General features: G+C 39.6%; 1 protein-coding gene across 1 annotated transcript in view; it reads left to right on the top strand.

Moving 5' to 3' along the window:
* The window catches only part of HS3ST5 (heparan sulfate-glucosamine 3-sulfotransferase 5), a 153,952-nt gene that overhangs the window by 34,896 nt on the left and 93,054 nt on the right, over positions 1–26,002 (top strand). The window contains exon 2 of the mRNA XM_042937377.1: positions 19,109–19,221. The gene's annotated coding sequence lies outside the window, so the exon portion shown is untranslated. The remainder of the gene's footprint in view (positions 1–19,108; positions 19,222–26,002) is intronic.

Genomic DNA, 26,002 nt, shown 5'->3' with positions numbered 1-26,002 from the left:
CTACAGGCAGTCTCTTAAATTTTCAGAAATGGAATGTCACCCTTGCTCCTGGGTATTGTTCTTTTAATTGACACTTTAGAATTACAAGGAAGTAGGCTCTGGCCTTGGAGTGTAATTTTGAATTTTTCACTATTCAACTTTTTCAAAAAAAAAAAAAATCCTAGCTGAAAGAAGTGATATATATTTTTTTAAAGTGTAGGCCAAAAGAAGTGGAATTTACCTTGACGGACAGGTTTTAGCCTTGTGTTCTTGCCACTGAACGGTGTAATGTTGAGCAAGATGTTCACCTCTCTGTGAAATAGTCCCTTCATGTGTAGAATGGGATCATAATAGGTGTCTATCTCTTAAGGTTACTCAGAAGATTAATGAGCTCATGTATGTAAAGTGCTTAGAACAGTGTGTGGCACATGGTAAGTACCTTGGGAATATTTGTGGTCATTATCATCAAGCCATTGAGAAATCTATGCATATACATTAGGTCTCATCAAAAATGCCTTCAAAAATTGTTATAATACTATGCCCTGCACTTGCTGATGGCGATACAAATAACCCTGTGAAAAACATTTCTCTAAGTCTTAAACTCCTTGTCCAAAATAATATTCATTATGTTATTTAATATTCATTACGCAATTTCTAATGTTTATTTATTTTTGAGAGAGACAGAGATAGAATGCGAGTGGGTTGGGGCAGAGGGAGAGGGAGGTACAGAATCCGAAGCAGGCACCAGGCTCTGAGCTGTCAGCACAGAGCCTGATGTGGGGCTCGAACTCACGAGCTGTGAGATCATGACCTGAGCCAAAGTCGGAAGCTCAACCTGCTGAGCCACCCAGGTGCCCTACGTTATTTCTAATACAAGGAATACATGGCAAACTTCAGTGTTGAATTTAGTACCAGAAAAATATTTTCTCTCTTGAAGAACAGATACCTTTTCTATATGAGGTTGAAAATTATACGCCCCCTTTAGCTGTGGGGAAGAATTTGCCAACAGAATCCAACCTTTCAACCTTTGGAGGAAACTTAAATGTAAGTGCCTGTGTTGCCACGATACATCTGCTTTTGTGATAACCCGATGAAAATGGAGTTCCATTTTGCTCACAGAAATTAAGGAGTCTATTCAGAAAGCATGCCTCAAAGATGGCCGACTGGAGCTGAGAGTGGAGGTGGGCCAGGGAACCGCAGAAGATGGGGGCGAGCTTTTCCTCAGAAAATAGTCCCTTCCACACGGAGTAACTGTGAAGCCCCCACTTTTGATGCGGCAAGTCATTGAGCGAGAGGGTGTTTGATGGTGCAGGGCTGTAGGCTGAGGAGCCCCCACACGCATCCCAGGGTTGGCATGAAAAATGGAGATAACGCCTCTGCCATTAGCCAACATCCATTGTTTTATTTTCACAGCCTAGCAGCTACCTGCCTCAAAACTGATTCTCACAGAATTTGATTCTCATATTCTCTTTCCCTGCCCTTCACCTGACATTTATTTCAGCATAAATAAATGCAGCTTGAGGCTGCCTATTAAATATCACCCTAACAAAAACAAAGAACTCACCTTCATGTGTAGAGTATGTGTGTTAATAAACCGTAAGGCAGGGTTGAATGACAGTAATGGTCAATTTTAAATATATTTTCATTTTATAATAATGATTACGTTGTAACTGAAAATAACATAGGGAGGGGGAGCCAAAGAAAGAACACGCAAATACATGGACAATACATTTTGAAGAACTTCTTCTCAGGGGGGAAGGAAACCTATCGGGATGGATGCGGTGGGATCCTTTTGTAAGTCCATGTTTTCCTTTGTCTCATATTTTCTATATTTAATGTTATTAGACCACCATTAAGTCTGGACCAAGAGCATTTGTCAACAGTTGAAGTCATTTTCTCTTTGGCCACAGCTGCAGTTTGAAGTTATTCATGATGACCCCGTACTCAAAGGGCAGCAATAAAGTGACCTTCACCATCCAAGAATCTATTCAAACAACTAATATACATGTTAAGTGGAAACCAGGACAGATGGCAATATCAGCCCCAGAGTTCTTTGTCATTTTTGGAGACTGGTATTCAGTTCTAGTCTAGATGGTGCATTAGCTCCAAAAAAATCTCTTCACTGTAATAATCAATGTTCTAGGAGACCAAGGAGCTCCATACATGGTTTTCTGTTAGAATATCAAAGAATATTTAATATCTCACAATATTTGGAGACATCTGCATGGGACAAATTCAGAAAATTGGTACGATTGGTAGAGGCTTATGTATATGAAGAGGTTGAAAAGAATTATACATGGTGATGATTCCTTCACTTGGCAGATATTTATAAAGGACTTTCTAAGTGCCAAGCACGGCACTCTCTGATGAGGATGCCATGGTGACCAAAGTAGTTATAGTGTATTAACTACTTTCCAAGCCCTAATGAAACAACTGAAAAAGAATTCTTTTAAAGGCACACACACGTGTATAAGAATAAAAGCATGGGATAGCAGACAATAGCAACAAATCGTTTAAGCTGGAAAGGGGATGTAGATGCAGAAACTGATTAAGCAAGCCCCCAAATTGCTGAATCCTAAAACCAGCAGTGGGCAAAGTCTGGAAGCAACGCAGTTTCTGCCAAAGCACTCCCAAGGGCTCAGGAAATGGCCTCTGTGTGTATCTCTCTCTGGAACTGGGAAGTGAACATGAGCCTAACCATTAGAAGACTGACTAAAAAGCAATCCTGGACACCCTCCGGATTCCTTCATTTATCCATACATTCGGAACCCGGAAGTTTTATTCCATGATTAAGACAAAACAGAGAGTCAGTGGACTTGGGACCATCAGGGGGAAGGGAGAACAGTGGTACCACGCTAAAAATAATGGATTTAAGTGAGAGTTCACATATGGAATGTTGAGATCTACAGCCTTCTTCCTCACTGGACTCAGAGAATCCTGGCAATCAGATTTCTGCAGGAGAGATATTTGAAGAGTATTGGGGGAATTTGGTCAGTGTAGAAATGAAAAACCAAAGGATAAAAAGATTAGGGATCAGGGACTCCTTAAGGGAACAGCCTAGCTGGGTCACCCTAGAATAATGAGCATATTTGACCAATTTCCGTATGCTCACAAGCTCTTTACTCATAATTGTGAGTAGACAACGGTGGATCGATGCATGTTTTATGGAAGGTATCTACTTTGACATACAGACCAAAAACAGATGGTAATACCTGGCAGGAAGCAGAAACTAAGAGAAAGACAAGATTTTGCTTCATTGTAATGAGGAGAGTGTGCTTATAAGACAGGCACATTCAGAGAACAACAAAAAATATGCCTGGAAGTTAAAAATATAATAGCAGACATGATTAAAATAAAAGATTGGAAGATAACATTGAGGCATTTTCCCAGCAAAGACAGCAAAAAGGTTAAAGAGATGAATAATAGGTGAGAAGGTTTTTTAAAATTAGTCTAAGGATTCTACTTCTGAATAACAAGAATTCCTCAGTATGAGAAAAAAAATTACATGAAGGAAAAAAATCATCAAAAGAATATTCTCAGAATTCACATGAGTTTCCCTACTGAGAGGGTCATGGAATGCCCAGGACGGCAAATAAAAATAAACCACACTCATTGAGACGTCTTACAACACTGGGGACAAGAAAATACCTAAGAAATTCTGTAGCAAAAGTATAAATTTCATAGATTGGAGAATGTACCCGAATAGTATCAGACCTCTCTCAACAGCAATACTGGGCAGCTAGAGGAGAGTAAATGCCTTCAAAAATGAGGAGAATCATTTCTAATCTAGAATCTATACCCAGTGGCCCTGCTGATTATTTGTTAGGATAGACATACCTCACAATAGCATACTTTTTAAATATATAAGATTCAGAAAACTCTTGCTTTCACAATAAACCTATGGAGGATGTACTTCACCAAAAAAGAGAGAAACCAAGAAAGTAGGATATAAAGGATTTAGAGAATCAGGAAACATAAACTATAATCCAAAAGAGAGCTTTGGAAATTCCAGGGTAACATCTGTGCAGCAACTAGTTTAGAATGCAACCAGGCAGAAGGCTCCAAGCCATTTCTCCAAAAAGAGGAAAATTTACAGAAAACCTAATATATTTAAACATATGGAGAGATTTAAACAACTAGAAAAGAGGATTGAAAGAGTGATAAATTATTTGAAACCAACTGAACAAGATAATTATGAACTCAGAGTGGGGATTAGTGCAAATGGCGGGCACGAAAATTGTATACTCCATGACTCAGCTGAGAATATATAATAATACATAATAACGATTCATTGGTAATTCTCATAACAATCACCGTTGGTCTGTGTTGGGAGAATGGGCTCACAGACAGACTTCATGTGTTAAGAGTTTGTGTAGTAAGCGTAGCTAGCAGGGGAGTGTGAAGGGGGAACTTCTCTTCCAAGAGGGAACTCAGTATTCAATGTCTAAAACTGAAAACTCGAGAGAAAGTAATATGAGCATGATATTTACAAAAATAGTCAAAAATGCCAAAATATTCAGCTGGAAGAATTGAAAGTAGTTGTTTCAGGGGAGATGAAAATGGCATTGGAGTGTGCAAGGAGCAGCTGTTTTCCCTAACAAGCCCCATAAAGTGGCCTCTTTAAGATAGGTTCATTGTTACCTTGAAAAAATAAAGAGCAAATTAAAAAAAAAAAAAAAAGGCTAGTCGTAGAATTTTCTTGGGATTTACAGCCTAAAGAGGGATATGATATAATTATTACATAGATATGTAACTATAACTACCAGTTGTGCGAAATGCTGTGACTGAAATGTCTTGTTTAATCTTGTGTGAACACTGAAAGAATGAGAAGGCGCCCATTCTTAATGAGGAAGGTACCAACCCCAGTAGTTGGTGAAAGATCATTATGAGTAATGAACTTCAGAGAAGAGTAGGGAACCATCAAATGTGGCTTCTGTTGGGCTGGGGTAACTAACTGTGAGATGCTACCTGGAGCGCTCTATTTAATAATGGCAAGGTCAGCCACTGTTACCATGTGAAGGATCATATTCGCCTGGAATAACCTTCCCTAGTTGCTCTGTTCATGGAGGTTAACTTTAGGACCCTAGTAATGGAAATAACCACCTGGGTTCACCGACCAGGAGAACCTATTAGGACATCAGAGCTCATCTGTTCTTAACTTTATCCTCTCCTTTTGCAGCCAGGAAGACTCAGGCCCCAGAAGGTTTAGCAGTCTGCCCCAGGTCTCAAAACCCACTTAATTCCAGAGCCAAAGCAAGAATTCGGATCTCCAAGTACCTTATCTAGAACTCTTCTCTACAATTATAGAAAAACATATAGATTGACCTGTTAGAGAAGCTGAAATTAAATGAAACTAATTATCATAGTGTTGCCCAACAACAGAAAACTTCATATTCTTTGTTCAATGATGAAAGAAAACATTACAAAAAATAATTACTTTCTCTATTTGAATTTTTCATTATTGTCTAAATTTAGTACCTGATAGCAGCTTAGGGATGATCAATCTCTTCTTTGTAAAATAAAAAATGTAAACTTTATATTCATCAGTAATGAGGTGAAAATCTAATGGCGATAACTTGTTACAATAGTTCCAAGAAATGCCTATAAAAACTGCAATATATATGACTTGAACGCGTTCTCATTGTCTTAAATAATGGCTTTGCATTTACTGTAGCTGATCATATGTAGAAAACATACTATGTATCTTAAATTTTAATTATGTTAATGAAACATATAAAAAAGTATCTCCCCTCCAGAGGAACCTTATAATTCAAGACAACATGTGCACAACATGCACACACACACACACACACACACACACACACACATAATCAGACCCTGGAGTTCCCTGAAAAAAAGAACGATCAGAGTCAGGAGATCCATTTTCACCAAAAGAAAGCTCTTTTTTAAAATGTTCACATGGCTGCACCAGAACCCTGACATTTTAGTCATGTCTACACTAGTCAAATCTACAACAGCATTTTGAAATCTTGGTGTGGATCGTGATATCACATACTTGTACTCTAATACAGGATTCACTATCACTGCCCGCCAAGTAGAAGCTTACTACAAGTTCAGAGAACAAGACTATGGTTATCAAAGAGAGACTGTTGTAGGCTTAATTTTTTTTCTTTCATTCGGTAAGGAAGCTTTGTAATAATTAGGCCCGGATATGATTTCTGATTCTAAGATCTGATTGGAAAATTCCAAGAAATACTCAGGGTGTCCCAAAGGATAGTTTACGGTTGTATTGACCCTGTGATCACTGTCCATTCAGAACAGAGATTCTCAATGATATATAGGGAAGTAGCACATCGATGTGATGACCATTAGAAATGATCAACTGGACCGCATGATATCTATGAAATTTCCCTTTGGGAATCAGGAAGTACCTATGATTGGGTACACTTGGACAATAATTTTAAAATATATATATATATTTGAGAATTTTACCATGTTCTCTTTGTCAATCAGTTAGAAGGAAGGTTAGCACTCAGGTGTATGATCCCTCATCTGTGTTTTCGTCTGTAATGCTCTAGAAGGCTCTGGAAAGTTCAAGGAGCCCCCGAAGGATTATTGTTGGAAGATTGCATCAGCAGGATAACTTGAATTTGAACAGTTCTTCAAATCCAATACATATTTGACTGAGATATGCATACTTAATCTCTAGATTACTGAGGCAAATATGGCAAGAACAGAAAAGGTGACAGAAAAGTTATTTCTGTAAGTGGGAGAGTGAATCCTGTGATTGCAAGTAAGGAAATGAAATGTATTTGTTTGTTACTGTCCCAGATAGTTTAGCTCAGGGCACTTGCTATGGACTGGATTGTATCCTCTACAAATTCACAATTTGCCCCCAGTGTGACAGTATCTGAAGATAGAACTTTCACGAGTTAAGTAAGGTTAAATGATGTTATAAGGATGAGGGTCCTAATCCAATAGGATTGGTGGCCTTACAAGAAGAGCAAGAAAGATCTCTCTCTCTCTCCACGTACACACACCCAGGAAAGACCACGTGAGTACACGGTAAGAAGGCAACCCTCTACAAGCCAGGAAGAGAGGTCTCACCAGGACCTGACTGTTCTGCCATCATGACCTCAGACTTGCAGCATCCACAACTGTGAGATAACTTGTTAAGCCACTCAGTCTATGAGATTTTGTTGTGGCAGCCCGAGCTGACTAAGACAACACCACAAAAGCGTACCAGAGAGATTGGAATGTTGAAGCAAAGCGTGCATCAGGTACAGTGCAGGATCCCAGACCAGAGTCAGGGCAGAGTTTAGATAAGACCAGGGAACAGAATAAAGACAAGACAGGGGCTGTGCATGGAGCAGAGTCTCCGACCAAGAGGCACTGAACCAAGATTTGGCATAGTGAGTAAGAGCTTCGGCTTTGAACTTAACTAGTTCAAAACTTTTTTTTTTTTTCCTCTACCATCCACAAGTTGCAGGACTTTAAGTAAGTTGTGTAACTACCTCATTCTCACTCTAGGACTTCACCACTAATCCTACAGTGGGGATAATAATGCCTTTATCACATAGCCATTGTGAGAATTAGATGATTAGTATCTAGCAGTGTCTGGCCCAGGCTAACTCACATCTCTTTGAATTGGTAACCACATATAGTAGCCAAAGTCCGAGAATTTGGGGGTCTAAACTGGTCTGTATTCATGTGTTCCTACTCCAGATATTTACTGCATACTTACTATCTTCCAGGCAATATTATAGGTGCCAGAGAAAGAGCAGTGAGGGACAAAAAAAATCTACCTTCATGGTGCTTACATTCTAGAGAGTTAATGAGTCTAATGGCCAGAACCTGAAGTTGGCAGGCTCCTGAGTCCCCAGCCATGTCCCATGTGCAAAAAGGTCTTGTTCTGGGCAACTCACACTGTCCCTGGGAATGGCTTAATACATGTAAAAAGAGACAAAATGTATGTTGCCAAATAGCTTGTCACACATGTGATAAATATTGCTAATTTCTTTTTCAAAACCACATGAAGGACTCTTGTTCGACACGGCATCTTGTAGAAAGCTATCATCACCCTCATTCTCTAAAAGCTTTTCTTCTCCTTCTCTCTTCCCTCAAAAAAGACAGGCTTTATATAAACACGGTGTTCTTGTACCAGAAAGAAGTATACTTTGATCTATCCATTGTCCCATAATGTTTCATTTGCTTTCCTGAATCTTGTTTCTAAGAAATTTTAGCTTGGCAAAAAGGAAAACATATTTTAAAACAGTTTGGGAAATTAAAGCTTTGCAATGATACTTTCTGAAAGGGGCTCCTTCATGCTGACAGCTCCCTTTCTTAATGTTTGTGGAAGTCTGTGTAAGACAGTTTGGGGAACCTCCCATTGTTGGGGTGTATGTGCGATCTACCTTTTCCATTCATCTTTCCCTCTCGATTCAGAAGGCAAGCTAAAACATGTGGACTTTGCTGCATAAATACTTGCAGAGTAGATTTTGTTTTATTTGGTACCATTTACCATTTATTTGTGGGTGTTTCACTCTTTTGTCATCCATATGCAGAGCTAATCGGAAAATAGATTTGATTATGATAAATAAACCATTTTTGGGGGGCACCTGGGTGGCTCAGTTGGTTGAATGTCTGACTTCGGCTCAGGTCATGATCTCACAGTTCATGAGTTCGAGCCCCGCGTCAGGCTCTGTGCTGACAGCTCAGAGCCTGGAGCCTGCTTCGGATTCTGTGTCTCCCTTTCTCTCTCTGCTCCTCCCCTGCTCACACGCTGTCTCTCTCTCTTTCTCAAAAATAAATAAAGATTAAAAAAATAATAATAATAATAAAATAAATAAATAAATAAACCATTTTTTTTGTATCTAAAAACCCATTCTCGGGGCACCTGAGTGGCTCAGTTGGTTAAGCATCTGACTCTTGATTGTGGCTCAGGTCATGATCTCCAGGTTCATAAGTTCGAGCCCCTCATTGGACTCTGCATTGACAGCCCAGAGAGCCTGCTTGGGATTCTCTCTCTGCCTCTCTCTCCCTCTCTGCCCCTCCCCCACTCACTTTCTCTCTCTCTCTCTCTCTCTCTCTCTCACTCACTCAAAATAAATAAAAAATAAGTAAATAAACAAAAACCCATTCTCCAAGATGCTTCTCTGCAGTAACAGTGTAGTAAAACAAGTTGTTCCTTTGTTGCTTTGGAAATGTGTCTTATTCTCCTTTATTCTTTTGTGGCAACCTGAGTTCACATATTTACAATCCAAAATCAAAAGAGCTTAGGGAAGTACTGAGATCAGCTGCTCATCATTTTATGCCTAAATAAAAGAAAGGGAAAAGTACGAGTGTTTTTGCAAAACTCCAGTGAATACCCAATTGTAGTAAATAAATAACCACTAGGAACAATGCTGAAAATAATTGGACTGAGTCGAAAATTCTTTTCATGTTTAAACAAATTTGGGATTTCTTTTCTTCCCATGTAAATGCATACATGTACAGTTTTGCCCACTACCGAAAAGTATTGCTATTTTAGGAAGTCTCCTTCTTCTGGTTTATCACATAGATCATGGAAAGGTAGGATTTTAGAGTTTGTTGCCTCTAATTAATAAATGAATAGTGCCAAATAAAGATAGCCTTTCAAATAGCAAATAAACTCTTCCAAAGGGAAATTCTTTTATAACTAGAACCCCTTTCACAGGACTAAGTCCTTTGTTAGTCAGATAAACTCTAGAAGTGGATTTCAGAATAAAGACCTCAGTATTTGTTTTTATTCTTGTGAAAGCAATAAAGTGCTGACAAAGAGTACTATAATGTGTCACCCTAGTTAGAAATAAGTCACATTTAAGAGTGTTCTTTATTGCTGCCCTTAGCCAGGCTACCACTTTACAAAACAGCAGCAGGATGGTTACATTCATTGGAGCCCCACCTGAATACTATATACACTCTTTAAAAATGTCAGACCTTTAAGGATATTGGAGTGATTATAATACACTGTCATTATGTTCCCATTGGTTTAAGTCTGAAACATACTGAATCTAAAAGAGTAAAAGGGTATGTTTTTCCATTGCCTTTCATGCCATATTATTTCCTATAAAATTGCAACACCATTTCAAAAGACTCAGCTATTTCAATTGTGATTTTTTTTTTTAGATAATGAATGTAAACACGGTTTTGATCTATACTTGTTTCTTTAAGTCTGGATGTTAAAATGTGTAATGCTTCCCATTCAGACCACAGTAGATTTGCATTATGGTTCTGAGCACAGAAGGCACGATGGGATAGGAAGATAGAACCTTCAAGCCATGGTATAGGGCCTACTTGGCTGTGAGAAGGCAGATGTGCACAGATGACTGGAACGAAAAATGGGAAGGGGGTTTGTCGCCACATTGTCGAGCAGAAGGCATGAGACCAAGATTCTCAGCTCTGGCTGCACAATAGAATCATCTTGGAGCACACCAGTTCTTGAGAGGGGGTAGCACGTAAGTTAAAGAATTGGCACGTAGAAATAAAAATAGATTTATAGGGGCGCCTGGGTGGCGCAGTCGGTTAAGCGTCCGACTTCAGCCAGGTCACGATCTCGCGGTCCGTGAGTTCGAGCCCCGCGTCAGGCTCTGGGCTGATGGCTCGGAGCCTGGAGCCTGTTTCCGATTCTGTGTCTCCCTCTCTCTCTGCCCCTCCCCCGTTCATGCTCTGTCTCTCTCTGTCCCAAAAATAAAAAAATAAAAAAATAAAAAAAGTTGAAAAAAAATAGATTTATAACCCAGAGCCTTTCTCTATGTTTTTTAAAAAGCCTGTCCATATTCAACAATTATACCTTTCTTTGCTTTTTGGGGGGGTAGGGGGCAGGTAAGGTCTACATTTTTTACCATTTACCCCAGGTAGGCATTCAAGAAGTGCTTTGTTGCCAATCTGACTCCATTTCCAGCCACAGCCCTATGGAGTTTAGCTGAACGATGTCTATACCTGAGAGTAGGCGTGCATGTATATAATGCTCTGTGTGAATGAGAAGCAAAATTAGTTCTTTCAGAAATGTCCTCTTGGTTCTGATTAAAGATAAAAATGAAAGCTGTAAGTTTCCACAAACGCTACAAGTGTTTTTTCTTGCAATGTACCCATTTATATTTTCAACAACGTTGGTTTGTCTTTCTTGAAAATGTCCTTCATTCAAGGACCACACTGCAACCGTAGATCATTTATGGATAATTTGGTAGATGACAGACATTTGAAATTACTGTGACAGGTGTTTTCGCATTGTTTTTGCTGATCTGATAAAAAGCATATTGCCAGAAAAGAGTGTGGAGAACTTAAATTCCTCAGAATCAATTTTGAAGCACCCTTTTGAAATGAGAATTGCTGTAAAGAAGCGTTTTGGAAAGAGGTGAAGGTGGGGGGAAACAGTCCTTGAGATGAAAATACAATTCAGTAAAACAATTTTACTTCTTTGATGGGGACTATATACACTGTACTTTAATTTATTCATCACTGTTATTGTCCTTGAAATTGTTTTCTGCTACCGTCCACATGATGGCCCCAGGAAGCCCAGCAGAGAGCCAAGGGAAACAATTCCACCTGTGCTCCTGGTGAACTATTTCAATATATTTGAATATATTTCAAAGTAAGAAATAAGAACTTACTAAAGAGACAAATACTGCAAGCTGAAGGCTAAAAAATACGGAGAAAGGATCTCTTTTATATATGATGGTCCATAGGTGCCGATGTTATTCTGTAAAACCCGTGACACCCGTGTTAAGTAATTTATGTAGGAATAAAAATTGTTTTATGTAACTTTTGCTGTGGAAGGTAGCATTCCATAAGTTCATCATATTTTTAATCTTGACTTAAGAAAAGAACTGCTATGGCCATTTTAAAAGTAAGAGTTCCACTTATCTCTTTGCAAGAACTCCTTCTCTTCCTTCTGTGTCCTTCCCCTCATACCCGCCCTCCCACACCCAACTCCATCCACCCTCCCCGTTAGCCAAAGGCATTTGTGAAATATGGAGGCACTTATGTCGTGCTGTTATTTGGTTGGGGTATTCTTAATAAATGCCTCCTGTATTTAGAGGTGGTTTGAGGAGGTCAGCTAATGCAATTTCACTTTGATTACTTATTTGAATTTTGGATGCAAAGAACCCTGAACCAATTCCCTGAATTTGTCATAATCATAATTTAGTTATCCACAGCTCCTTCATTAGATTTAAGGTCCTTTCAAGAGAATATTGATTATTACAGCTCTCGATTATCTAATAACAATATTCATAAGATGCCCTCTTCTCCAGCTCCATTCCGCCTGACTCACTAATAGGTACTGGTTTCCACCGTTCTCCTTTTCCAGGCACAGCATCCCCCGAGAAGTTACCGGCTCATAATGACACAGCGATATAAAGCAAGACCTTCAGTTCTTTCAGAGGTCATTCATTACTCTCCATAAATCCTTTCTGTCCCCTTTCAATCTACCCTCATGTTTGCCATTAGAATTCTGTATCTTAAACTCAAAACCAAGCATGGCATTCCAGATCTTACCCTTCTTGAGTGGCTCCTATTACCCACCTTGGACTTTCTGTGTAGGGAGAAATGTTATGAGAAACCCTTGAGCCAAAATGTGAAACTTGTCATTCCAGCTAGATGAAATAGTAAAATGGGAACATTAATGGTAACACATGCCAACGCAAGTAAATGAATATATCTTTTAAAGTAGTTATATTTAACAACGTGTGTTATCACCAAGAGGAAAAAAAAATATATGTATTGGTCACATAGGAACTTTTCGCTCAAATAATTCATTAATCTGTTTAACAAAGGGTTTGAGAGCATCTAGAATATTCCAAACACTTGTCTAAGCAGTGGAGATTTAACAGTAAACAAGACTGACATGGAACTTATGGTCTGTTGACGATACTGACAAGTAAGGAGGCAGTGACACTCCTGTATCACAGGGACTCAGATTGGAGAGAAGAGGGTTCTACAGGATCTAGAGAAAGGATGCCGAGAGAGCGAATTGTCAGAAGAGTCTTCTGGAGGAAGGTGACATCTAAGCTGAGATTTAAAAGAAGAGAAATTAGCTGAGTTGACTGGGATAGTGATCTAGGCAAAAGAGAATCTGGCCTGTGCAGGGAAATGGAAAAGGCTCTAGAGGAATGAATGAGCAGGCGCAGGGTGGAGTAGAGACAGAAGAGGCTAGAGAGCAGTCGCGCAGGGTCCCAATCCGAGGGACACAGGATGAAGGGCAGTTTATTGCCTCGAGGTACCCTTGGGTGTGCAACTGAGGTTTTCAGTAGGCAGGGCCTGCATTGGCAAAAAACGGAGGATGATTTGATTTTGAAATTTATGACTTAGTAGGGAACTTATAATTCAGAGGTAGCTAAATCTCTTAGGATTCCTTAGCTAGTTTTCTAGAAAATTCTTTGACTTGGTTCCTGTTACATATTTACAATTCGCCGAATACTGTTGCCGTAGCTCTTTTCCTCAACACATCTTAGAGTTCTATGCCTAAAACATTTTGTTGCTGAATTAAATGTTTCCTATTCTAACTACTCATCTTGAATTTCCCCACGTTTTTGCAACCAGAAATTAGTATGTTTAAAAATGCTGTGGTCTGCCATGAAGAAGTACAAAATGGCAAATATAACAGCTTATAGCATCACACCTAGAGTTGATTCTGTGCAAGTTTAATTCCCTGCGCTTGTCAAAAGTTGTTAAAACATTGCTTGACTTTTTTGAATGTAAAATGTGGGCAGACATGTACTAATATATCAAAAAATGACACTTTGTCAAAGAGGGCTTTCATGGGAGAATGTTCTGAATAAAATGTTTTCTTTTGAAAAGAACCCGACCTGTTTAACATTCCAAAGCAAACACAAAAGAACACATAATGCCTGAACCTACTGCCAGTCACGACTGTCAGTTTCATTTCCCCTTTCATACTTTTTTTTTTTTCACATTCCAAAAAACGGTTCCTCCAAAGAATTATCAGTTTTATTCCATGATAACCCTGGTTTGAAGTAAAATAAAAGTAGCTTAGACCCTCCTCGAAATGGATTCTTTTCAGACTTCCTAGCACTTCTAATGGCATGAAGATGATATGGTTGGCTATGTCTACCGTTAGACTCTATGTAATTATATGTGAAGCAACAATTCCCTTATCTATTAGGAACACTCGCTGAGGCTAACTGTAGTTCACTGTTTGGCAGATGAAATACAGAATTAAAATCTCACACTCCTTTTCAAGGTTTTTTTCACCCCCCAGTCATTTTAAAATCTTTTAACCTAGGGAAGATGGTAGCCAGGAATGAATGGAAAACAGATGGTATTTAAAGGCCTTAGTGGGGCGCCTGGGTGGCTCAATCGGTTAAGCGTCCGACTTCGGCTCAGGTCATGATCTCGCGGTCCGTGAGTTCGAGCCCCGCGTCGGGCTCTGTGCTCACAGCTCGGAGCCTGGAGCCTGTTTCAGATTCTGTATCTCCCTCTCTCTGACCCTCCCCCATTCATGCTCTGTCTCTCTCTGTCTCAAAAATAAAACAAAGGTTAAAAAAAAAAAAAATTTTTTTTAAAGGCCTTAGCAAGATTAACCAAGCAGACACGCCTATACGTTTACCCCTACTCATGTCTCAAATAGTACTTCCCCCTTATGATTGATTGGTGACGGAGCCCCTTCTTTGGATCTTCTGACGATTTCCGCAAGTCAGATAATGGGTGATAGTTGGAATGTTAAACTGAAAATCAATAGATAATTGGCTTTGATCACAACCTCGTATCATCTTATCTAAAGAGCAGGGATGGCTGTCTATGTTAACGCACGTCCTTGGCGGAGAAATACACTAAGTCTAGCTCTTGAGTGGGACTATCGTTCATTGTTTAGGGTACCAGGGAGAAGGGCTGAAAGAAATAGAAACAGATGGCAGTTGAGGTAATTGAGATACGGTATAGCTTGAAGGCATCCTGGAATGCCCCCTAATAGTACTAGCGTGAAAAGAAGAGAAATATTCTGCACAACTTCATTTCACATGTAAGCTGAGCCTGCTCAGAATGAAAATTCCTCAAGGGTGGAAGGAGACGCAAAAGGTTTGAGCTCGTATCAGAGCATGGCAGGAACAGATGCCCCCGCCGGAAGGGTTCATTGGAGAGTAGGAGGTCCAGGTTTTAATAAAATACTAGAAAATTCTGTGTATACTGTTATGAGCAACTGAAGATGCCTTCCTTAGAGCTCTGCGATGGCAAGTCGGGACAGTGAGGTGCAGAGCTACAGCGTGAAGTTTTGCGTCCTGCCTCCATCTCTACTGATTACGCTGCCCTTGGCAGTGCCTTAGACTCCCCAAGCCTCACTTTGTTCACCTGTAAAAGGGGCCTGATGATACCGCCTCGTGAGGCATTTAAGCTAAGCCAGTGCCGACACGTATGGAGTAACTAATAAACTGTAGCGATATCATTAATGGATTTTGCACAGTTTAGCAGTGTTTCCAGCAACCACACCCCAGAGGAGAATATTCATGGATGTAGTTTCTCACTTCACCAGGAAACCCAGCTCGATAGTTATTGTGGGTGGCTAAAATTCCCTCATATTCTTGGAGCCGGGAAAAACTGTTCTACGTTACCACCTGTTCTCTTGGTTCCTAGGTATATAAATCATGTGGTGTGTTTAAACAGAAGTTAAAATCAGAACATTTCCTTGAAAACACTTTCTGGTTACAATATCAGACTGACTCAAAGAAGGTTTTCTTTTCTTTTTTTTTTTTTTTACACAGATCGTTAACACACTTTTGAATCATTTGCTAAACACAGTGGTTTCTCCTAAATGTATTAAAGCCAAAAGTCATTTATAAAATTTAGATCCCTTTTTAAGTTAAGACACTCGTATCCTCGACTATAGGCTATTATTACCTAAGAGGTGAAAGTGCTTATCATCTGCACAAAGGTAACGCCAATGACCTATCAATCGTGGATTCTCCTACATAGTAGTCATCCTCAATACCCTAATATAAATGGCTCACTAGCAGTTACAACCGAAACCAACAAACGATGCAAACGAATCCTGATTTATCTTAATATTCAATTTGTACAGCACTTTTTGAGCTATTTTATAAATTAATTAATTTCAAAATGGATGAAGCAGTAACACTGAGGTTTAGCTAATTATGTGTGAATTAAATATAAGCATTTAAAATAACCATTTTAATTAAATACAAGACTCAGGCAACTAATCATTAAAAGTGGAATTGGTAACTTGAGATTTATCATTCTGAAACTTACTTGCACCACATTTCTAATGAATTCTTTCCTCTACTTAAACGAAAGACAAAATGCATCTCCCCAAAGTGGCAGCTAGTAAAAGGTAACCCTTTCTTGAGTCGTTGTCTGTTTGAAATTGAATCCAAGCAAAAGAAAAAAAAAAAATTTTACTTTGCTACAGTCTCTTAGATTCAAAACTGTAGTTACTATTTGCTAAACCATTTCCAGCTTGACTTATATTTTAGTCCTATAAACATCTAAGAAAAAACATAATATCTGCAATGGCATTTGTTACCGCAAAAAAATGGATATATTTTGTAAGAAAAAATTGTATCAAAAAATTTTTTAACATTTATTAATTTCTGAGAGACAGAGACAAAGCATGATTGGGGGGTGGAGGGGGAGCAGAGAGAGAAGGAAACACAGAATCCCAAGCAGGTTCCAGGCTCTGAGGTGTCAGTACAGAGTCCAATGTGGGACTCGAACCCACAAACTGTGAGATCATGAGCTGAAGTCGGACGCTTAACCGACAGAGCCACCCAGGCGCTGCAGAAAAAAATTATACTTTTAATAGAGGAGGCTCTGAGGAAGAAAAATCTGAATAATTTGTGATTTAATTTTTTAATGAAAATAATAATGTATTACAATTCAAGAATAATGAGAAGTAATGCTTTAAAAAGTTTCATTTTATATATAGTAGCTATATACTCCAAACTTTATATTTGTAAGAACATAAAAATATCTTGCTATGTTCAAATTTGTCTATAGTAATTTGTGTATGTTTAAAGAAAAAAACAGTGGCTACTTTTTAATGGCGCAACGTCACCGTCACTTAGCATAAACCCTGACACGTGGTAGATCTTAATAAACATTTTTAGATTGTGTAAATATATTGATACATTTTACAAAATACCTTTGAAAATCGTTATATCATGCCTCCTGCGTACTCCAAATAGCAGATAAAGATGAAGCGCATCGACTTAACCTTCTGAGGGCGGTATGCTTTTCCGCTGTCCTGCGATCAATTGCTTTTCTGTATTCTGGAATTAGTATAGACATTGAGAATCTGAAAGAGAGCAATGCCTCTGCTGGCTGAGAAGGAGTGATTTAAAGGCAAGTTGGCTTGTTTTGTTCCTTGTGCTTAAATACCTGCAATTACTGATTGTCACATTTTTCTTCTGTTGCAAAAACTGAGCTAATTGAAGGCACCACCCTTAGGGGATGAGTTCTGCAGTGTAACGAATGTTGAGTGCCCTCTTGAGTTTAGCATTTTAATTATTCATAATTACAGTGATTTCTGTTTATTTGAGAACTTTGGAAATAATTCTAGTTTCTGTGGTGGAGGCTTTGTTTTGTTTTGTCTTCTGTTGAGGTCAGCAGGCCTGTGAGCATGTGAGAAGTTCTCAGAAGCAACGGAATCCAGTTTTCTGGCTAATAAGTGGACACTATTGATGTGTGCCATGTTCTGAAGTAACCGAATGTACTTTTTTCTACCAGCTCTCTGGTTTCTCTAGGACTGTTTGGCCGATGATGGGATTGTGAGGTGAAGAGCAAGCAAGGATTCTAGCAGAAGAACTAGAAAAAAGATGCATGAAAGTGTGTTAATCAGAGAAGAGAATACAAGAGATTCGGTAGCTGGCTATTAGCCAAATGTATACAATTTTAAGGTCTTTTCGTCTTCTTGAAAAAGTGTGTGTGTGTGTGTGTGTGTGTGTGTGTGTGTGTGTGTGTGTTGCACCCTAAATACATTTGCCTACAAGGGACCCAGGTAAAGATGAATATTCTAGCCATTTTGGACAACACTAATCTTCATGTCTACTATTTGCAAATAAACATTAGTAAGAATGATGTACTGGGACTGGGCTCCTACAATCTCTTTAGATGTTATATACACTCTTATAATAGCCTGGAAAAACAAGGAAATATTACTTTAACAAAAAGAGTTTGGCACTGACAACCTGTTTTCATTGCAGTCTGTTTCGTTTTCTCATCTCTTTCTTCTCCTCCTCCTCCTCCTCCTCCTCCTCCTCCTCCTCCTCCTCCTCCTCCTTCTTCTTCTTCTTCTTCTTCTTCTTCTTCTTCTAATCTCTTAAATACAGCACTTTAGTTCTAGAGCCAAGCATGCACTCTGCAGCTAGAGAATTAGCTAGAGAATTACTCAGGTCGCCTGGTATTCTCTATTCAACTTAGGAGGAAGCAACAATTGCCTAATATCTTCAAGTAGCTGCAAAGGTGAAAGTGATCGATATGAATAATCATCATGTTGGTGGTAAAAGCCAGTCTGGAGATACACCATGGGTAGCAGTCTTAAGAAGCATACTACGTTGGGGCGCCTGGGTGGCTCAGTCGGTTAAGTGTCCGACTTCGGCTCACGTCATGATCTCACGGTCCGTGAGTTCGAGCCCCGCGTCGGGCTCTGTGCTGACAGCTCAGAGCCTGGAGCCTGTTTCAGATTCTGTGTCTCCCTCTCTCTGACCCTCCCCCGTTCATGCTCTGTCTCTCTCTGTCTCAAAAATAAAATAAATTTTAAAAAAATTAAAAAAAAAAAAAGAAGCGTACGCTGAACCTCTCTCACCTAAAAAACCTCAGCAGCCAGATCAGAAGCAAGGTTCTGCTGCAGGAACATTATCTGAAAAGGCATGTTGGGTGGCCCCCAGTTTGTGAGACCATCTCTAATCAAAGGGAATTGACAATGACCTCTCCCAGGGTTAGGCTCAAATATGAGCCCTGCTGCTGTTCATCAGCAAATTGTTTCATAAAGAACCGAAGGTATCATTTTTAAAAAAGAAGGAAAGAAACGGTCTGATCATCCAAACTACACCTCTTCTTCTTCTTAGCACATTTTTAACCACAGCTACTAAGGAGCAGAAATTAAACAAACAAACAAACAAATACTACAACAAAATAAAAGACTAACTGGGAAATCACTCGTCTGTGTCTCCACCCCCAGGTGCCATCAAGCAGGGAACAAACCAAAAGGACAGACAGTAGGTGAGAAGACACCATGGAATGTCCACCAACCAGATAAGCATCGCTGGATCATTGAGAAGTGTCTGAATGTAGGTATGTGCGCTGAAGACTTCTGTGCTCTCCGTTCTCGAACTTTCCGTACCCCTACCCCGTGTGTTATCCATCTGCAATCTCCTCAGCCTTTTGAAAGCACTACTTGGAGTGACACCATGCATGTGCACCCAGACACCCTTGGTGGCTCTCCCACAGGAGATCCTCCCTCCTCTCCCGGCTTTTCAAACGTTCTACAAAATGACTTTAAACTGCCTCCTGTTCCCCAGTCTCAGAATTCCTGTAGAGAAACCTTCCCCACTGACACCGAGCCTTATTGCCCAAACACAGAAAGCCTTCTGATTATCTGAAAAACCTTCCCCAAATCCTCCTTGCTGGTTTCAGTTCTGATTTTCCTCCAAGACCTAAGTCAACCTTCACCTCCATTACAAAATTGTGCTGATTTTCCATCCCAATTATGTCCTTCCTTCCAAACTGCCATAGAACTTGGGGTTATACCCCCTCTCTGACATTTGACAGCTTGTACCGTGTATTACTTTGTCTCTCCTAATGCGTGTGCCCTGTGTCCTCAGTGTGCCTATTTATTTCTGGAAAGGTGGGAACTGTTGTTTTTTTTTTTTTTTTTTTTTACCAGAATCCAGGGTGAGGAGAAGTGGGCATGTCATGAGCTGCCATGACAAACAAGGGGACAAAGTGAGATGGTTAAGAACACAGACTCTGGAGTTAGACTGCCAGAGTTTGAGTTTGAGTTCCTGCTCAGCCAGCTAGTAACTGACCATGGCAAGGGTTCTGTTTTTTTAATGTTTATTTCTGAGAGAGAGAGAGAGAGAGAGAGAGTAAGTGGGGGAGAAGCAGAGAGAGAGGGAAAGAGAGGATCCAAAGCAGGCTCCGTGTTGACAGCAGAAAGCCCGATACGGGGCTCAAACTCAAGAACCATGAGATCATGACCGGAGTAGAAGTCAGATGCTTAACTGACTGAGCCACCCAGGCACCCCAACCATGGCAAGGTTTCTGTGCCTTAATTTCCTTATCTCTAAAATGGGTATGATAATATATCCATCCCCTTGAGTTATGGTAAAGTTTAAATCAGCGAAAGAAAAAGTGCTTAGAATAGTGTAATCCATATTGAATCACACTCAAAAACTGTCAACCTGTGTAGTACTGTGTATACATGGAATAGTCCATCTCAATTAATTTTTTCAATAATGTTATAATAACACATCATTCCCATTCTAAAAAGAGGAAAGCCATGGCCCTGAGACGCCAGGCCATTGCCTAAAATCACAGGAAGAGGGAGAATGACAACCAATATGTCTGACCTTAAATCCTGGGCTATTTCACTCTGCACATTTTCACACATTGCACGTTGCCTCACACCCTAGTTACTGCTGCTAAAAATGAAATGTAGAGTTTAAACCAAATTATACTGAGATTTCACTAGACGTGACCTTGAAAGATCTTCTCAACGTGAAAAGTTTTAGTTGACTGTAAATACTTTTCTTATGGGCTAATCCAAATGCGGTGGGATGGTACTTGCCTTCTTTTTTTTTTTTTTTTTTTTTTTTTTGGTCTGTTTAGTTTGACTTAGAGGCTGAAATTCAGCTCAGCAAGTATTTCTGTTCCCAGGCACTGCAGGAGAAGGGTAGAGAAAATACCAAATGGGTAGTTTTGCCACAGGGTTTTTAACCTATGTGACTCGAGTCCTAGAAACAAAGTGGAAACACCTCGCACGTTTGTAAAACTTACATTCCTAGGTCCCCTTGAGATTGGTTCTTCCACATTTCCTTCCTCACCCCCTGTCATAATATGGTCTGGATACAGTACCACTCTCTACAAAAATAACACTTTGGGGTTTGGCAGAATGTGCCATTCAAGAGGAAAGTATAAAAAGTAGAAGTTTTCAAATCATTTTATTCTATTTGAAGTTATTTGGGAGAATTTTCAAGAAGTCCCGTTAAACTTGGCAGACCAGCCCCTCTTGGAATATCTTTATTTTCTAGGAAATCATCAAGTCTGGTTCGTGTCGCTGCCAACATTCCTTGGCTGCAGCCAGTCCGTTTGTGTATCTGTAGCACTTAGTACTGAGCTAGGATATAGTAGATGATGGATAAATCCTTGGTTCAATGCAATGTTGTTACTGATACGTTAAATATACTCTGCTCTCCCGGCCCACCACTGAATTACAGAATAACTTCAGAGATCCTCTGTATACCTGAAAGAACTACCTTTAGGTGAAGACTTCCCAAGAGATGGGATTAGAAGGACTAACATTTTTGAACATACTTACCTTATTCTAAGTTCTTTTTTTTTTTTTTAATTTTTTTTTTAATGTTTATTTATTTTTGAGACAGAGAGAGACAGAGCATGAACGGGGGAGGGTAAGAGAGAGGGAGAAACAGAATCTGAAACAGGCTCCGGGCTCTGAGCTGTCAGCACAGAGCCCGACGCGGGGCTTGAACTCACTGACCGCGAGATCATGACCTGAGCCGAAGTCGGCTGCTTAACCGACTGAGCCATCCAGGCGCCCCCAAAGACCAGCAAATGACGAGGCAGTAATGGGGACGAACTGAGCCTCCATTTAGTCAGGAAGGAGGAACTCTGTCAAAACAAGTGACTCAGGCACGTCCCATAATCTCCTCATGCCTTGGTTTTCTCATCTCATGTGATGTTATCACGAGGATCAAAATGTTTTAAAATGTATTTATTTATTTATTTATTTATTTATTTATTTATTTATCTTGTACACGTTTATTCATTTTTGAGAGACAGAGGGAGACAGAGTATGAGCAGGGGAGGGGCAGAGAGACAGGGAGACACAGAATCCGAAGTAGGCTCCAGGCTCCGAGCTGTCAGCACAGAGCCCGACACGGGGCTCGCACCCATGAACTGTGAGATCGTGACTTGAGGCCGAAGTCAGACACTTAACCGACTGAGCCACTCAGGTGCCCCTGAAGATCAAAACGTTTTATTTGTAAAATAGCTTTGGAATTATCATTGATGCTATAAACATTAAGTTATAGTTAATGGGTTTGGAAAAAATAAACACTGAAACAGTTTAGAAGGCCCCAAAGGGTTTGATACCCCTAGCAGGTAATAGAAGGGAGGGAGAGTCAATGAAAGACAGCAAAGGCCAAAACCAAGCAAATGCCATGCCTCTGCAGGATTTTGGAAGCGGATATAGAAAAGACTGCTCTAGTACGGATATCGATCCAATGCTGTGCAGGCATCAGTTACTAAGTGGCAGTTACTCATAAGTATGTTACATCATGTTTTAAAATGTAGATATAATGGCCATAATCACTAAAGCCAAGGACTGGATTTAGGATAAAACAGTGTAAATGAGGACTGTGCCTATGGAGCTCGTACCTTGTACAAGGAATAATTGTGTGGCCAGCTACTCATTGGAAGGATCAAGAGTAATGCTGTCCTTAAACACATGGTTCTAAAAGTATGTGTGTGCCTAGGGGCCTTAATAGGCGCCAGCCTGCTGCTTCTTGAAACAATCTCTTCAAACGTTTTCCATAGGAATTAATGGCACCTTCAAGTTGCACCTGATGTCTGGTTTCGACCTTGTAAACGTTAAGGGAAGTAAATGTATTGGATGAGTTTTAAGCAAGTGCTTCAGTTAAGTTACTATGCTAGTAAAAACAACCCTGTCTTATAAACTGTAAGGTGCTTTCCATTCTTTAGCATTTAATTGCATTCCAACTGAGCTAATAAGTCATTAACCTCAGCATCTGACCTAATCCATGTATTTAGATGTACAAAAATTGGCCATATTTGTCCTTTTCTTTTTTTAAAGATTTTATTTTTAAGTAATCTCCACATGCAACACGGGGCTCAAACTCACAACCCTGAGATTAAGTTGCGTGCTCCATTGACTGAGCCAGCCAGGCGCCTCACTGTCTTTTCATTTGTTTACATGATAAGTTCCAGAAACCACCTACCAGATTTTTTTTTTTAATTGTATTTTAACCTGAAGGACAGCAGCAACCTTGCTGATACTTTAAACAATATTCAAGAAGTCAAAGAGAAAGTAAGAAACCACTTTTATGGGCACCTGGGTGGCTCAGTCAGTTAAGCGTCAGACTCTTGATTTTGGCTCAGGTCATGATCTCACAGTGAGATCATGTGAGATTGTGAGATTGAGCCCTGCATCGGGCTCTGCACCGACAGTGAGGAGCCTGTTTGGGATTCTCTGTCTCCCTCTCTCTCTGCGTGCCCCACCCCTCACTCATGCTTGCTTGTTCTCTCTCAAGTAAACATTTAAAAAAATAAGTAGTCTTAAAAAAAAAAAAGAAAGAAAGAAAAGAAACCACTCTGTAAGTGTGCTTGTTAAAGCCTGCCTAGAGGAGGCCTCTACTGCTGAGATTGAGAATCTGTGATCAATTGCTTAATTTCATCTGACGAATTTCAACTGTCAACTATTTCTAAAGATGTAGACCTAGGCCAATAAGACATTTAACTTACTTTTTAAGTAGCTTTCTTAATATTTGTAGTTTATCATTATTGTTTATTATTAAACGTCTTGATGGTAGAATGGATTGCCAGAATAATAATTGGAGTAATACAGCAATGAGTGGCTAAATGGGGGAATATTTTTAGAGCATAGTCCTAAATTGTAAAGGTATTTTGTAAACTCTAAGTCACTACACAAATATTATTTATAAGAATAATTTTTATAATACTAAATTATGTTTTTCTGCAAAGCACTGAAATATAAGGAGGAAAATTTTCCTACTACTTTTACTTAAAAAATATTCATGAACATGGGTTCTTTAATACAGAACAGAATAGTAGCTGACAGAAGATTCATAAAAATTATAATACCTGCTGTTACAGAGTACTTGTTTTAGGCTAGACATTTTTAAATAGATCATTTTTAGGGGCGCCTGGGTGGCTCAGTCAGTTGGGCGGCCGACTTCTGCTCAGGTCATGATCTTGCGGTCCGTGAGTTCTAGCCCCGCGTCGGGCTCTTTGCTGACAGCTCAGAGCCTGGAGCCTACTTCATGTTCTGTGTCTCCCTCTCTCTGACCCTCCCTTGTTCATGCTCTGTCTCTCCCTGTCTCAAAAATAAATAAACGTTAAAAAAAAAAATTTAAATAGATCATTTTTAGTCTTCAGAATGTCCGTGCAAGATTTTGTTTTCTTCATAGATCCTCTTACACAATTGGGGCTCAGATTCATTAATAAACAGATTAGTAAACTAGTAAATGGTAGTGCCATAGTTTAAACCCAGATGTTTTAGACTCCTATGCTCATGCTTTTTAGCTATTAGGGAAGCCATTTTTCTCCATAAACAATAGGAAGGAAGGAGTGAAAAAGAAAAAGTCGTAAAACAAAAACAGTAATAGTAGCTACCATTTATTAATGTGCCATGTACTGAGGTAGGTGCCACAGGGTGCCCTTTAATTCATGAACCTAATTAACAGCTCCAAAGGGGTTCATTCATCTCCGGTTTTTGAAGTAAATTGGATATTAATATTTTCACTTGCCTTGTGAGAACTTTAAAGTTCAAAGACATTGAGTTACTGACCCAAGATGGCACACCCAGCAAGTGGCAGGACCATCCTGATGAGTTCCAAAATCCATATTCTTTCTGCAGAATATTACAAGCTAAAGTATATTTCTGATTCATAAAATAAAGACTCTGGACTGCTGCATGCTTATCTTTTTTTTTTCTCTGAGTTTATTCTTAGACTGATTTTAGTTTTGTTTAGAAATTACTGAGCTTTCGGTTTGTAAGGAGCTTTCAGAAAATTATTATTAATTCTGTGAATATGCACTGCTTTGTGTTTATCGTAATGGTGCCCAAGTTTACACTGAAGTCAGATTTCAACATTATAAATCTCATGCGCTCAGCTTATATTTCATAATCCAGAATTTCGCTAAGAACTTAAAAATTAAAACAGATTTATTAGGTTCGGGAAAACTGCCTCGCATGCATAAATTACTGCTCTGGAATACCACAAGTTACAAACACAACTGAATAGCTTTCATGCTAATCTTGCAAGAAGCCTAGAGCAGCATTTTTGCGTTCATTCATTAAACAAGTGTCTACTGATTGCTAACTATTTTCATAAACTCCGTGCTAGGGAGATTGGCAGATAATAACACAAACACCCCTACCCTTAAAGAGCTTTACAAATTAATTAGGGAGAAAAGACGTGGAAACCGTTAAACAATGAAAACTGAAGTTCAGCCATATTACAACAGTGAAATAAATCATTTTAATACAAAAAAAAAAAAGACTGTTCCAGTTTCATGACTAGAGGTGCTAACTATGGCTTGAAGTAGTGAAAAAGGCCTCACAGATGGAAGGCGACGGGCTAGGCAGGGAGGATGTATGGTACCCACCAGGCAGGCCCTACGGTGAAAGTAACCAAGCAGCAGGTGCATTTATTATCCTGCAGGCTTGTGCAGGAGAACTGGAAAAGACAAGATTAGAAAAGCAGGTGAGGCCAGAGAGCCCAAAGCTTTGATTCTAGACAAAGACTGGCCTCTGGCCCCCAGGGGAGGGGGACTCATTGACAATTTTGAGCAGAGGAATGACATAATTAAAATAGTGCTTTAAAAAAGATTCATTTGGCAGGGGTAGGCAGGATGGATTGGTAGAAAGAGAACAGGAGCAGAGAAACTACTGCAATAACTCAGTTCTAAGGTGATGAGGTTCTAGACAGAAGTGACAGTGGGGTAGAAGGAAAGAATAAAGGCACGACAGAGGTGATGACCAGATGCGGGAGACAGACACAAAACTTACTAACTTCACATTCTGTTTGGGAACTTGTATAGTTTGCAAAGTGTATCGAGTTCATTGACATTA

This window comes from Panthera leo, chromosome B2 (assembly GCF_018350215.1).
Source record: "Panthera leo isolate Ple1 chromosome B2, P.leo_Ple1_pat1.1, whole genome shotgun sequence".
Taxonomy (NCBI): Eukaryota; Metazoa; Chordata; class Mammalia; order Carnivora; family Felidae; genus Panthera; species Panthera leo.
Note: the sequence above shows the minus strand (reverse complement) of the source record. Positions and strands in the feature narration are given on the sequence as shown.